Below are 13854 nucleotides of genomic sequence, written 5' to 3'. Positions count from 1 at the left end.
CATTAAGGAATCACACAAGTGCGTCCTATCGGTCACTCGTTCTCCTAGAGGATGATTTTCTTGTTCCTGCATTCTTAGTGTTTCTTTAAGCTCATTAATTGTGCCAGCACTGCGGTACACTTCTTCCATTACTATACCGAGGCCTGGCCCCTTCCATTTAAATTTTTTTGTGTCATAAGTCACTGGGGCTGAAATTATGATATTGGCAGAGGGTAGCCGGTTCCATTCATTCTGGATCTTAATGAGTTGTGGGAAGTGATCGCTCTCAGTGCGTTCTTGGATCCTATATGCTAAAACCAATGGCAGTGCAGTTTCATTGATAAATGTAAAGTCGATGTTAGATTTTTTTGTGCCACTTAAGAAGGTTACTTGTGCGGATGAAGCATCCTCAGGAAGAGGAATCAGGCAACGCAAACACAGGGTTTCAAGCTTTGAGTTAGTGTATGTTCCATTTAGAGGTTTTGTGCTGCACTTTCTCAAATCAAGGTTGAAATCGCCAGACAGAATGAGGATTGCGTCCTTATTTTGCTTCTGCAGCATTTTTACAATGCTGATCAACGTTTCCATATTTTCTCTGTTTTGCATTTTATTAGGATGATTATATACATTGATCAGTAGTAGGGTTCTGTTGTTGCCTAATGGAGCCCAGTGTTCCAACATAGTTGGTAGCAGCCAGTCAATGCCCAGGTCGATCTGTTTGATCACCCAGTTGATTTTCGTGGAGCAGTATGTTGTAAGGCCCCCCTTGGGGTGTCCGTGACTTTGAGGTTGTTTTGCAGAGACGTCTATCCCTGAATGTCCAGAAATGTGTATTGGCTCCATGCACCATGTTTCCTGCAACATGAAGATTTCAAACTGCTTTAGGAAACCCAGTGCCAGCTTATTGGTAACCAGGTTTTTTAGAGCACAAGTGTTCCAGGAGCATATGGGGATATTGTAGGAAGTTGGCTCTGTATGTACTATTTCAAAGTAAGAAATAGCATGCACAGAGTCCAAGGGTTCCCCTTAGAGGTAAGATAGTGGCAAAAGAGATAATTCTAATGCTCTATTTTGTGGTAGTGTGGTCGAGAAGTAGGCTTATCAGAGGGTAGTGTTAAGCATTTGTTGTGCACACACAGGCAATATAAGAGGAACACACACTCAAAGACAATTCCAGGCCAACAGGTTTTTGTATAGAAAAATATATTTTCTTAGTTTATTTTAAGAACCACAGGTTCAAGATTTACAAGTAATACCTTTCATTTAAAGTATTTCACTTAGGTAACTTAAGAACTTTGAATCAGAAAAATAGCATGTACAGTTTTCACAAAAATGGCAATAAGCTTTTTTTAAACTAGACACTGCAATTTTCAACAGTTCCTGGGGGAGGTAAGTATTTGTTAGTTTTGCAGGTTAGTAAACCACCTGCAGGGTTCAAAGTTGGGTCCAAGGTAGCCCACCGTTGGGGGTTCAGAGCAACCCCAAAGTTACTACACCAGCAGCTCAGGGCCGGTCAGGTGCAGAGGTCAAAGTGGTGCCCAAAACGCATAGGCTTCAATGGAGAAGGGGAAGCCCCGGTTCCAGTCTGCCAGCAGGTAAGTACCCGCGACTTCGGAGGGCAGTCCAGGGGGGTTTTGTAGGGCACTGGGGGACACACAAGTCAGCACAGAAAGTGCACCCTCAGTGGCACGGGGGCGGCCGGGTGCAGAGTGCAAACAGGCGTCGGTTTGTAATGGAGTTCAATGGGAGACCAAGGGGTCTCTTCAGCGATGCAGGCAGGCAAGGGGGGGGCTCCTCGGGGTAGCCGCCACCTGGGCAAGGGAGAGGGCCACCTGGGGAACGCTTCTGCACTGGAGGTCGGATCCTTCAGGTCCTGGGGGCTGCGGGTGCAGTGTCTTTACCAGGCGTCGGGTTCTTAGAAGCAGGCAGTTGCGGTCAGGGGGAGCCTCTGGATTCCCTCTGCAGGCGTCGCTGGGGGGGCTGAGGGGGGTCAACTCTGGCTACTCACAGGGTCGTAGTCGCCGGGGAGTCCTCCCTGTAGTGTTGTTTCTCCGCAGGTCGAGCCGGGGGTCTCGGGTGCAGACTGCAAAGTCTCATGCTTCCGGCGAGAAAAGTGTTGTCTTTATTGCAAAGATGTTTCTTCTTTGGAGCAGAGCCGCTGTCCTAGGGAGTTCTTGGTCCTTTTAGATGCAGGGTAGTCCTCTGAGGGTCCAGAGGTCGCTGGACCCTGTGGAACGCGTCGCTGTTGCAGTTTTTCTTGAAGTGGGGAGACAGGCCGGTAGGGCTGGGGCCAAAGCAGTTGGTGTCTCCGTCTTCTCTGCAGGGCTTTCAGGCCAGCAGTCCTTCTTCGTCTTCAGGTTGCAGGAATCTATCTTGCTAGGTTCTGGGAGCCCCTAAATACTCAATTTAGGGGTGTGTTTAGGTCTGGGGGGTTAGTAGCCAATGGCTACTAGCCCTGAGGGTGGCTACACCCTCTTTGTGCCTCCTCCCTGAGGGGAGGGGGGCACATCCCTAATCCTATTGGGGGAATCCTCCATCTGCAAGATGGAGGATTTCTAAAAGTCAGAGTCACCTCAGCTCAGGACACCTTAGGGGCTGCCCTGACTGGCCAGTGACGACTCCTTGTTTTTCTCATTATCTCCTCCGGCCTTGCTGCCAAAAGTGGGGCCGTGGCCGGAGGGGGCTGGCAACTCCACTAGCTGGAGTGCCCTGGGGTGCTGTAACAAAGGGGGTGAGCCTTTGAGGCTCACCGCCAGGTGTTACAGTTCCTGCAGGGGGAGGTGAGAAGCACCTCCACCCAGTACAGGCTTTGTTACTAGCCACAGAGTGACAAAGGCACTCTCCCCATGTGGCCAGCAACATGTCTGGTGTGTGGCAGGCTGGTAAAACTAGTCAGCCCACACTGGAAGTCGGGTATGTTTTCAGGGGGCATCTCTAAGATGCCCTCTGGGGTGTATTTCACAATAAAATGTACACTGGCATCAGTGTGCATTTATTATGCTGAGAAGTTTGATACCAAACTTCCCAGTTTCCAGTGTAGCCATTATGGTGCTGGGGTGTTCGTGTATGACAGACTCCCAGACCATATACTCTTATGGCTACCCTGCACTTACAATGTCCAAGGTTTTGCTTAGACACTGTAGGGGCATAGTGCTCATGCACCTATGCCCTCACCTATGGTATAGTGCACCCTGCCTTAGGGCTGTAAGGCTTGCCAGAGGGGTGACTTACCTATGCCATAGATAGTGTGAGGTTGGCATGGCACCCTGAGTCATTTTCTCCCCACCAGCACACACAAGCTGGCAAGCAGTGTGTCTGTGCTGAGTGAGGGGCCTCCAGGGTGGCATAAGACATGCTGCAGCCCTTAGAGACCTTCCCTGGCATCAGGGCCCTTGGTACCAGGGGTACCAGTTACAAGGGACTTACCTGGATGCCAGGGTGTGCCAATTGTGGAAACAAAGGTACAGGTTAGGGAAAGAACAGTGGTGCTGGGGCCTGGTTAGCAGGCCTCAGCACACTTTCAAATCATAACTTGGCATCAGCAAAGGCAAAAAGTCAGGGGGTAACCATGCCAAGGAGGCATTTCCTTACAGATTTTTTCTGAGTTTTCATCAGGACCAGTTATGATTGTTGTCGTTTAAAATTTGCCTTCCAGCCTGTTTGACTGTCGAGGGCATACCGATGAAGAACTGTTGGTGCGTGCCGTTATGAAGCATGCTATGATGCTTTACTATAGCCTTAGATCCCGCCGTAGCGGGCTCTACCGGCTATTAAAGGCCCGCTCGGCTCGGGCATTTAACAAGGGAGAGGGACTTTAATAGCCGGTAGATCCCGCTACGGCGGGTTCTAAGGCTATTAGAACATTCTGCCACACAGGGCAGAATGTTCCATTAAAAAAAAAAAAAATGTTCACGGAGCCAGAGGGGATTAATATCCCCTCTGGCTCCATGAGGCTTTGTTCACAGCTGTTGCTGTGAACAAAGCAAACATTGGAATGTTGGCGCTGCGGGCTTTTACCGGCCAGTAAAAGCCTGCAGCACTCCATTGTTTTCAATGGAGCCCCCAGCATTCCAATGTTCTAATATTGTCAAATGTTCCCGATTACTTGGGGAGGTTTCTACTTCCACGGCCCCTTTTAAAATTGATCTGCCCTTCTTTTGTTGCGGTATTAAAAGATTAGTATGTCCGGGCGGTTCTAATTTTTGCAGGACGATGCCCCATGAGCTGAACGTACCTTGATATTCTAGATCTGTTAGGTGACAGATGTGTGTTATAATATTGTAACACCACACCACACATACACAGCACACACAACACAAAGCAACAGAAGGTAACATAACAACATATGATAACAGATATGTTGGTTCACTTAAATGCTTAAGTAGGTTTAGATCATAAGCATGTTAAAAGTGCCTTTGAATATACAATATACAATTGTTCACTTCCACCCCCCTGGGTATCTGAGTACCTCTGGGTCTTGATCCCAACGCTTGATTTTTTGTCTTAAATGTTCAGAGGTGACAAGTTAAAACCATCTGCTCTGTATATGCGAAGATCCTGGAGGGGGCTGAGCAGAATGTGTCAGGAAGGAGAGTAATGCAGAGCGAGGCATGCAATGTAAAAAGACAGGGAGAAACAGAGCCTCAAATGAAAATGTTATTGCACCCAAAGGGTCCTCTCCAGATGGTCTCACTCCTCCAGTCTTAAGGGTGAAGAGCGTTGTATACGTGTTTGTGGTCAGTCATTGTTTAGTCGCTTGAGTGTTTGTGGTCAGTCACGTGAACTAACTCAACGCACCAGTATTATATGCGAAAATAAATCTGAGGGACATTCTAAGAAATCTGCAGAAAGGAAAAGGCCAAAATGCAAAATACATATATACATCTCATGAAGTACCACGCACTGTGTTTATGTACAGAGATCCATAATGTTTGGTTTGAACCCTTCTTGGTAAAAATAGGTTCTCTGGTCTCACATAAATGCATCGCATAATGTGTGCATTACCGCAGAAATATTTCTGCTGAATCACATATTTTATCAATAATGACAGGGCTGTAGAATTTCACTAAATAAAAAGGATTAAGGACTCTTTTCCGTGTGAAACAGTAGAGATCCCAGTGGAAAAGTAGTAGGCCTGTAACTCTGTGGTCCAAGGTTCGAAGTCGTCCTCTGCTAGTCATTTTGACTTCCAGCACCATATTTTCATTTAACAGTTCATGATTAGTTCTGTATTATCTTCCGCTGAAGGAAAACGTAATATTTTATTTTCCACTCCACAAGTGGAAAGAATGATGCATCATATGCGGCTATAGACTTATACGACAGCGCCATCTACTGTCTATCAATTGAAGTATCCAACGCATTGTTTAGATAATAACTAGCAATGTGGGGTGAGGTAAGGCTGCTACTTCCTGTTAATGTAATACAGAATTGTGGCATAGCATTATTTTTGTTGCTCAATGCAGCTAAAACACTTGCATTTTTCCCAAAGGGTACATTATAAATGATGCGAAGCTTCTAAGTACACATTAGAAGCAGGTTTCCAGGTAATCTATGAGAGCTTGGTCCACATTTATGTTTATATAAAACAAGAGTTTTTAAATGCAATTATTTTTTTAATTGAGAAATTAGGGTAAATTCATGGGAGTCAATTTTGGAGTTTAAAAGAACAACTTTTTGACCCCGACGTGATTTGAACACGCAACCTTCTGATCTGGAGTCAGACGCGCTACCGTTGCGCCACGAGGTCTACTGTTCTGTTCAACAGGATGACTGAAAAGTAAGCAAAATGATTTCTTGCTCGTCAAACTTTCCAGAGTAATTAACGAGATTAAAGTACATGAAGCTATTCTACAGGCCTGGCACTAGGTCACTCTAAAGTAAACATTTACAGTCCATTCAATAACACAGACCATCCATGCGATATGTATTACTACATTTTCATGACACCCTTGTACTTGCTTTGTTGCTGGCGCTGCTAATTTATAGTCCTGTCAAGTGTGACATAGACTATGAAAAACACATTTCTTGTATCATCAGCAGCGAAAGATCAGACATTTGTAACACAAGTCAGCCGAGATCCCATAAACTCAGCAAACAGAGTTTTTTGTTAATATGCCACTCTCCTCGAGGGCACAGAGTCAGAACTCTGCCTCCTTGGCCACAATTGTTAGTAGCTTTGCTTTGGTGGGCGCACTGTTACTGGGTGAATGGGAGAGTCACGCATGAGTCCAAGTGGAGAGATGATTTTGGAGTGAACTGTGCCAGTGGACATCACTCAAGTGTGTCACGGAGAATACTCAAATAGCGACAGAAAATGCTGCCCGCCCCGAAATATCCTTGCACAGGGATACCTTGTTGAAGTTGCTACTCGCGCTAGGAAATTCTCCTCCTTAACTTTTCAGTTAATTTCAAGTATTTTCTATCCTTTGAAGGGTGTGGCCCCAGGAACATCACAATGGTATCTATCAACAGTGCAGCAGGTGCAGTGGCACTGAGGTTGTTGAATTTGAGCGGACCACTACATCCCAATTAGGCTTTTTGCTACTTAACCAGAGGACATGGATGCATTTCCCTTGCTTGCATGAGGGCACCATGTACCCTCACTGCACCACTGGCCAAGATATCCATTGCAAAGGTTTGTACTAATGTTTAAGTCAGGCAAGGAAGGAGTGCACATGACCTAGATTTTGATAGATGATATCACAATTAATAAAAATAAGTTAGATGACTATGACTAGTGGGAGAAAAATGTGAAACAGAAATCTATAGAAAAAAAATCACTGGCAGATTGAACTTGCCACTTTTCACGACTGTATTCCACTTGTTGGATTTAGTGGAATTTTGGAGCTATTGCACATTTTGTGCTCTTTCAAACCCCCACTGTGAACCACCACGAAACACCATGAACCACCAACTGCAAACTATTAATCAGAACAAGCATTTGCAATTCTATAGGTCTTGCATTTTCTTGAGTTTGAGCTATTGGCATTGTAAATTCATAACTGGACTTTCCTTGCCTAAACGTCTGAACAGAAATTGGGAAATCAGGCTGGAAAAGTATTTTCTTTTTGTTTTAACAGAATGAAACATCTTGAAAGCCTAATTGCCTTCCATTTCAACAAAGCTCGAATGAAGTTAACAATAGCAGAGCAGCCTGAGAAGATTTTTTTTCCCCCAATAAAGGAGGTAAGAAATGCCCTATGTGCTATGTCGTGAGAGCTGGCAGGGAGGGGTCCTTGAGAAAGAGACTCAAGATGCATGTGAGGCTAAGCAAGATTCACATTATTGCTTCTAGGTTTAGCTACATTGTACCAGAAAGGGCATATTGTGGCTTTCGTGAACAGTGAGCTAAACAATGGTGTGTTTCTTTTTTAAAATAAGCGTATTTTAGGACCCGGAGGTAAACGAGGACAGCACTGGAATAAAGCCAAAACAAATGTCAGCGAAATGGGAGGAGGTGGGAGGAATGAAATGCTGCAACAAAACGCAGGTCGCTACCAGCCTAAAACGCCCACAGTGAAAAGGGAGTACCAAAGAAATAACAAAAATAGTCAGTCCCAGCAACAGATAAAGAAACCAAAGTGGATCAGTACAGTAGTTGGTCACTGCTCTGAAACAGTACAAGGAGTGAGAAAAAGGCAGAACTGACCACTAGCGATTTTTAAAGGACACTGCAACCAACAAATGAAATTGCTTTAAGCCATAAGAAGTATTCTAAAAGTGGACACGAGGCCGATGGCTTACGCTCGACCAAAAAATGGCACAAAAATGGCAAAAAAAGGGGGGGTGGCCTGACGCAGAAGAATGTGGCAGCTAAGCCTGGTCCTGGTGTGCCGTCTCCCTGATGCCATAAACCCTTCAGTTCTTCAGAGCTGAGATTCCCCACTGAGGCCCAAAGCATGAGGATAAGCCTTCAGATCGTGTAGAAGCAAAAACTGAAGCCTGTAGGAGGCTGGACTGGCTTGTAGTGAGTACCAAGGGGTACTTGCACCTTGCACCAGGCCCAGTTATCCCTTATTAGTGTATAGGGTGTCTAGCAGCTTAGGCTGATAGATAATGGTAGCTTAGCAGAGCAGCTTAGGCTGAACTAGGAGACGTGTGAAGCTACTACAGTACCACTTAGTGTCATATGCACAATATCATAAGAAAACACAATACACAGTTATACTAAAAATAAAGGTACTTTATTTTTATGACAATATGCCAAAGTATCTTAGAGTGTACCCTCAGTGAGAGGATAGGAAATATACACAAGATATATATACACAATAGCAAAAATATGCAGTATAGTCTTAGAAAACAGTGCAAACAATGTATAGTTACAATAGGATGCAATGGGGAAACATAGGGATAGGGGCAACACAAACCATATACTCCAAAAGTGGAATGCGAACCACGAATGGACCCCAAACCTATGTGACCTTGTAGAGGGTCGCTGGGACTATTAGAAAATAGTGAGAGTTAGAAAAATAACCCTCCCCAAGACCCTGAAAAGTGAGTGCAAAGTGCACTAAAGTTCCCCTAAGGACAAAAGAGTCGTGTTAGAGGAATAATGCAGGAAAGACACAAACCAGCAATGCAACAACTGTGGATTTCCAATCTAGGGTACCTGTGGAACAAGGGGACCAAGTCCAAAAGTCACAAGCAAGTCGGAGATGGGCAGATGCCCAGGAAATGCCAGCTGCGGGTGCAAAGAAGCTTCGACTGGACAGAAGAAGCTGAGGTTTCTGCAGGAACGAAAAGGGCTAGAGACTTCCCCTTTGGTGGACGGAACCCGTCTTGCCTTGTAGAGTCGTGCAGAAGTGTTTTCCCGCCGGAAGGACGCCAACAAGCCTTGCTACACGCAAATCGTGCGTTTGGCGTTTTTGGACGCTGCTGGGGCCCAGGAGGGACCAGGAGGTCGCAAATTAGACCTGCAGAGACAGGGGACGTCGAGCAAGACAAAGAGCCCTCACTGATGCAGGTAGCACCCGGAGAAGTGCCAGAAACAGGCACTACGAGGATGCGTGAAACAGTGCTCACCGAAGTTGCACAAAGGAGTCCCACGTCGCCGGAGACCAACTTAGAAAGTCGTGCAATGCAGGTTAGAGTGCCGTGGACCCAGGCTTGGCTGTGCACAAAGGATTTCCGCCGGAAGTGCACAGGGGCCGGAATAGCTGCAAAGTCCCGGTTCCCAGCAATGCAGCCCAGCGAGGTGAGGCAAGGACTTACCTCCACCAAACTTGGGCTGAAGAGTCACTGGACTGTGGGGGTCACTTGGACAGCGTCGCTGGATTCGAGGGACCTCGCTCGTCGTGCTGAGAGGAGACCCAAGGGACTGGTAATGCAGCTTTTTGGTGCCTGCGGTTGCAGGGGGAAGATTCCGTCGACCCACGGGAGATTTCTTCGGAGCTTCTGGTGCAGAGAGGAGGCAGGCTACCCCCACAGCATGCACAAGCAGGAAAACAGTCGAGAAGGCGGCAGGATCAGCGTTACAGAGTTGCAGTAGTCGTCTTTGCTACTATGTTGCAGGTTTGCAGGCTTCCAGCGCAGTCAGCGGTCGTTTCCTTATCAGAAGGTGAAGAGAGAGATGCAGAGGAACTCGGCTGAGCTCATGCATTCGTTATCTAAAGTTTCCCCAGAGACAGAGACCCTAAATAGCCAGAAAAGAGGGTTTGGCTACCTAGGAGAGAGGAAAGGCTACTAACACCTGAAGGAGCCTATCAGCAGGAGTCTCTGACGTCACCTGGTGGCACTGGCCACTCAGAGCAGTCCAGTGTGCCAGCAGCACCTCTGTTTCCAAGATGGCAGAGGTCTGGAGCACACTGGAGGAGCTCTGGACACCTCCCAGGGGAGGTGCAGGTCAGGGGAGTGGTCACTCCCCTTTCCTTTGTCCAGTTTCGCGCCAGAGCAGGGGCTAAGGGGTCCCTGAACCGGTGTAGACTGGCTTATGCAGAATTGGGCACATCTGTGCCCAACAAAGCATTTCCAGAGGCTGGGGGAGGCTACTCCTCCCCTGCCTTCACACCATTTTCCAAAGGGAGAGGGTGTCACACCCTCTCTCAGAGGAAGTTCTTTGTTCTGCCATCCTGGGCCAGGCCTGGCTGGACCCCAGGAGGGCAGCTGCCTGTCTGAGGGGTTGGCAGCAGCAGCAGCTGCAGAGAAACCCCAGGAAGGGCAGTCTGGCAGTACCAGGGTCTGTGCTACAGACCACTGGGATCATGGAATTGTACCAACAATGCCAGGATGGCATAGAGGGGGCAATTCCATGATCATAGACATGTTACATGGCCATATTCGGAGTTACCATGGTGAAGCTACATATAGGTAGTGACCTATATGTAGTGCACGCGTGTAATGGTGTCCCCGCACTCACAAAGTTCAGTGAATTGGCTCTGAACAATGTGGGGGCACCTTGGCTAGTGCCAGGGTGCCCTCACACTAAGTAACTTTGCACCTAACCTTTACCAAGTAAAGGTTAGACATATAGGTGACTTATAAGTTACTTAAGTGCAGTGTAAAATGGCTGTGAAATTACGTGGACGTTATTTCACTCAGGCTGCAGTGGCAGGCCTGTGTAAGAATTGTCAGAGCTCCCTATGGGTGGCAAAAGAAATGCTGCAGCCCATAGGGATCTCCTGGAACCCCAATACCCTGGGTACTTCAGTACCATATACTAGGGAATTATAAGGGTGTTCCAGTAAGCCAATGTAAATTGGTAAAAATGGTCACTAGCCTGTCAGTGACAATTTGGAAAGAAATGAGAGAGCATAACCACTGAGGTTCTGATTAGCAGAGCCTCAGTGAGACAGTTAGTCACTACACAGGTACCACATTCAGGCACACTTATGAGCACTGGGGCCCTGGGTTACCAGGGTCCCAGTGACACATACAACTAAAACAACATATATACAGTGAAAAATGGGGGTAACATGCCAGGCAAGATGGTACTTTCCTACACAACCCCCCCCCCCAAACGAAGGACAATAAGACTAGCCATTACCTGATGAGTCTTCATTGTCTAAGTGGAAATATCTGGAGAGTCCATATGCATTGGAGTGGCTACTCCCAGGTCTATGTTCCACTGTATAGTCCATTCCCTGTAGGGATATGGACCACCTCAACAATTTAGGATTTTCACCTTTCATTTGTTTTAGCCAAAGTAGAGGTTTGTGGTCTGTCTGAACAATGAAGTGAGTGCCAAACAGGTATGGCCTCAACTTCTTCAGAGCCCAGACCACAGCAAAGGCCTCCCTCTCAATGGCAGACCAACACTTTTCTCTAGGGGTCAACCTTCTACTAATAAAAGCAACAGGTTGATCCTGGCCCTCAGAATTAAGTTGTGATAGGACTGCCCCTACTCCTAATTCAGATGCATCAGTTTGGACATAGAATTTTTTAGAGTAACAAGGGCTTTTCAGGACAGGTGCAGAGCACATGGCCTGCTTCAGCTCCTCAAAAGCTTTCTGACAGTTTGCTGTCCATAATACCTTTTTAGGCATTTTCTTGGATGTGAGGTCATTAAGAGGGGCTGCAATGGAGCCATAGTTCTTAATGAACCTCCTGTAATACCCAGTGAGGCCTAGGAAGGCTCTCACCTGAGTCTGAGTGGTAGGGGGAACCCAATCAATAATAGTTTGGATTTTCCCCTGAAGTGGTGCAATCTGTTCCCCACCAACAAGGTGTCCCAGATAAACCACCTTACCCTGCCCTATCTGGCACTTTGAAGCCTTGATAGTGAGGCCTGCCTTTTGCAGAGCCTCCAAAACTTTCCAAAGGTGGACCAGGTGATCATCCCAGCTGGAGCTAAAGACAGCTATATCATCCAAATATGCTGCACTGAAAGCTTCCAGCCCTTGCAGGACTGTGTTCACCAACCTCTGAAAAGTGGCAGGTGCATTTTTCAAACCAAAAGGCATTACAGTAAACTGGTAATGTCCTCCAATGGTAGAAAATGCAGTCTTAGGTTTAGCATCTTCTGACAATTTGATCTGCCAATACCCTGCAGTCAAATCAAAAGTGCTTAGATACTTGGCAGATGCCAGTGTATCTATGAGCTCATCTGCCCTGGGTATAGGGTGAGCATCAGTTTTGGTTACCAAGTTGAGACCTCTATAGTCTACACAAAACCTCATTTCCTTCTTTCCATCTTTAGAATTGGGTTTTGGTACCAGTACCACAGGAGAAGCCCATGGACTGTCAGAGTGCTCAACCACTCCTAGTTCCAACATTTTCTGAACTTCTTGCTTTATGCAGTCCCTGACATGGTCAGGCTGCCTATAGATCTTACTTTTGACAGGTAAACTGTCTCCAGTATCTATAGTGTGCTCACACCAAGAAGTGGTGCCTGGCACAATGGAGAAGAGTTTTGAAAATTGTCCTAGGAGATTTATGCAATTATCTTTCTGCTCAGCAGTAAGACAATCCGCCAAAACTACACCTTCCACAAGAGCATCTTGTTCTGTGGAAGAGAAGAGATCAGGTAGAGGATCACTGTCTTCTTCCTGTCCCTCATCTGTTGCCATGAGCAGGGTGAGATCAGCCCTGTCATAGTAGGGTTTCAGGCGGTTGACATGGAGCACCCTAAGGGGACTCCTGGCAGTGCCTAAGTCAACCAAGTAGGTGACTTCACCCTTCTTTTCAACAATTGTGTAGGGTCCACTCCATTTATCTTGGAGTGCTCTTGGGGCCACAGGCTCCAAGACCCACACTTTCTGCCCTGGTTGGTACTGAACCAAAACAGCCTTCTGATCATGCCATTGCTTCTGGAGCTCTTGGCTGGCCTGAAGGTTTTTACTGGCCTTTTTCATGTACTCAGCCATCCTTGATCTGAGACCAAGTACATAATCCACAATATCCTGCTTAGGAGCTTTTAAAGGTTGTTCCCAACCCTCCTTTACAAGTGTGAGTGGACCCCTAACAGGGTGTCCAAAAAGAAGTTCAAAGGGGCTGAAGCCCACTCCTTTCTGGGGTACCTCCCTGTAGGCAAAAAGGAGGCATGGTAGAAGGATATCCCATCTCCTGCGGAGTTTTTCAGGGAGTCCCATAATCATGCCTTTGAGAGTTTTATTAAATCTCTCCACCAGTCCATTTGTTTGTGGATGATAGGGTGTTGTGAACTTGTAAGTTACACCACACTCCTTCCACATGGCCTTTAAGTATGCAGACATGAAATTGCTTCCTCTGTCTGATACTACTTCCTTTGGGAAGCCCACCCTGGAAAATATTCCCAGGAGGGCCTTTGCCACTGCAGGAGCTGTAGTGGTCCTTAAAGGAATTGCTTCAGGATATCTTGTGGCATGGTCCACTACCACCAAGATAAACCTATTGCCTGAAGCAGTAGGAGGGACAAGGGGGCCAACTATGTCAACCCCTACCCTTTCAAAGGGAACCCCAACCACAGGCAGTGGGATAAGGGGTGCCTTTGGGGTGCCACCTGTCTTGCCACTGGCTTGACAGGTTTCACAGGACATGCAAAATTCCTTTGTGTCCTCAGACATCCTAGGCCAATGAAACAATGGTACCAATCTGTCCCAAGTTTTCATTTGACCCAGGTGCCCAGCTAAGGGAATGTCATGTGCCAGTGTTAGGAGGAACTTTCTGTACTCCTGAGGAATCACTAATCTCCTGGCAGCTCCAGGTTTAGGATCTCTATGCTCAGTGTACAAGAGGTTGTCCTCCCAGTAAACTCTGTGAGAGTCACTGACATCCCCATTAGCTTGATTGACAGCTTGCTGTCTGAGACCCTCTAATGTGGGACAGGTTTGCTGTGCCACACTCAGCTCCTCCCTGGCAGGCCCCCCTTCACCCAAAAGCTCAGCAGTGTCTGCTTCCAGCTCCTCTGGTGTAGGTTCTGCACAGGGAGGGAATTCTTCTTCCTCAGAAGTTGAATCC

At 46.9% G+C, this 13854-nt stretch overlaps 1 non-coding gene across 1 annotated transcript; it reads right to left on the bottom strand.

Annotated features, from left to right (window-relative positions):
- Positions 1-5656: 5656 nt before the first annotated feature.
- Positions 5657-5728, bottom strand: TRNAW-CCA (transfer RNA tryptophan (anticodon CCA)). Its single transcript has one exon. It is a non-coding gene; the product is annotated as a tRNA-Trp (tRNA).
- Between the last annotated feature and the right edge of the window lie 8126 nt (positions 5729-13854).

The sequence above is a fragment of the Pleurodeles waltl genome, chromosome 12 (genome assembly GCF_031143425.1).
Source record: "Pleurodeles waltl isolate 20211129_DDA chromosome 12, aPleWal1.hap1.20221129, whole genome shotgun sequence".
Lineage (NCBI taxonomy): Eukaryota > Metazoa > Chordata > Amphibia > Caudata > Salamandridae > Pleurodeles > Pleurodeles waltl.
This window is presented reverse-complemented; position numbering and strand designations above follow the sequence as displayed.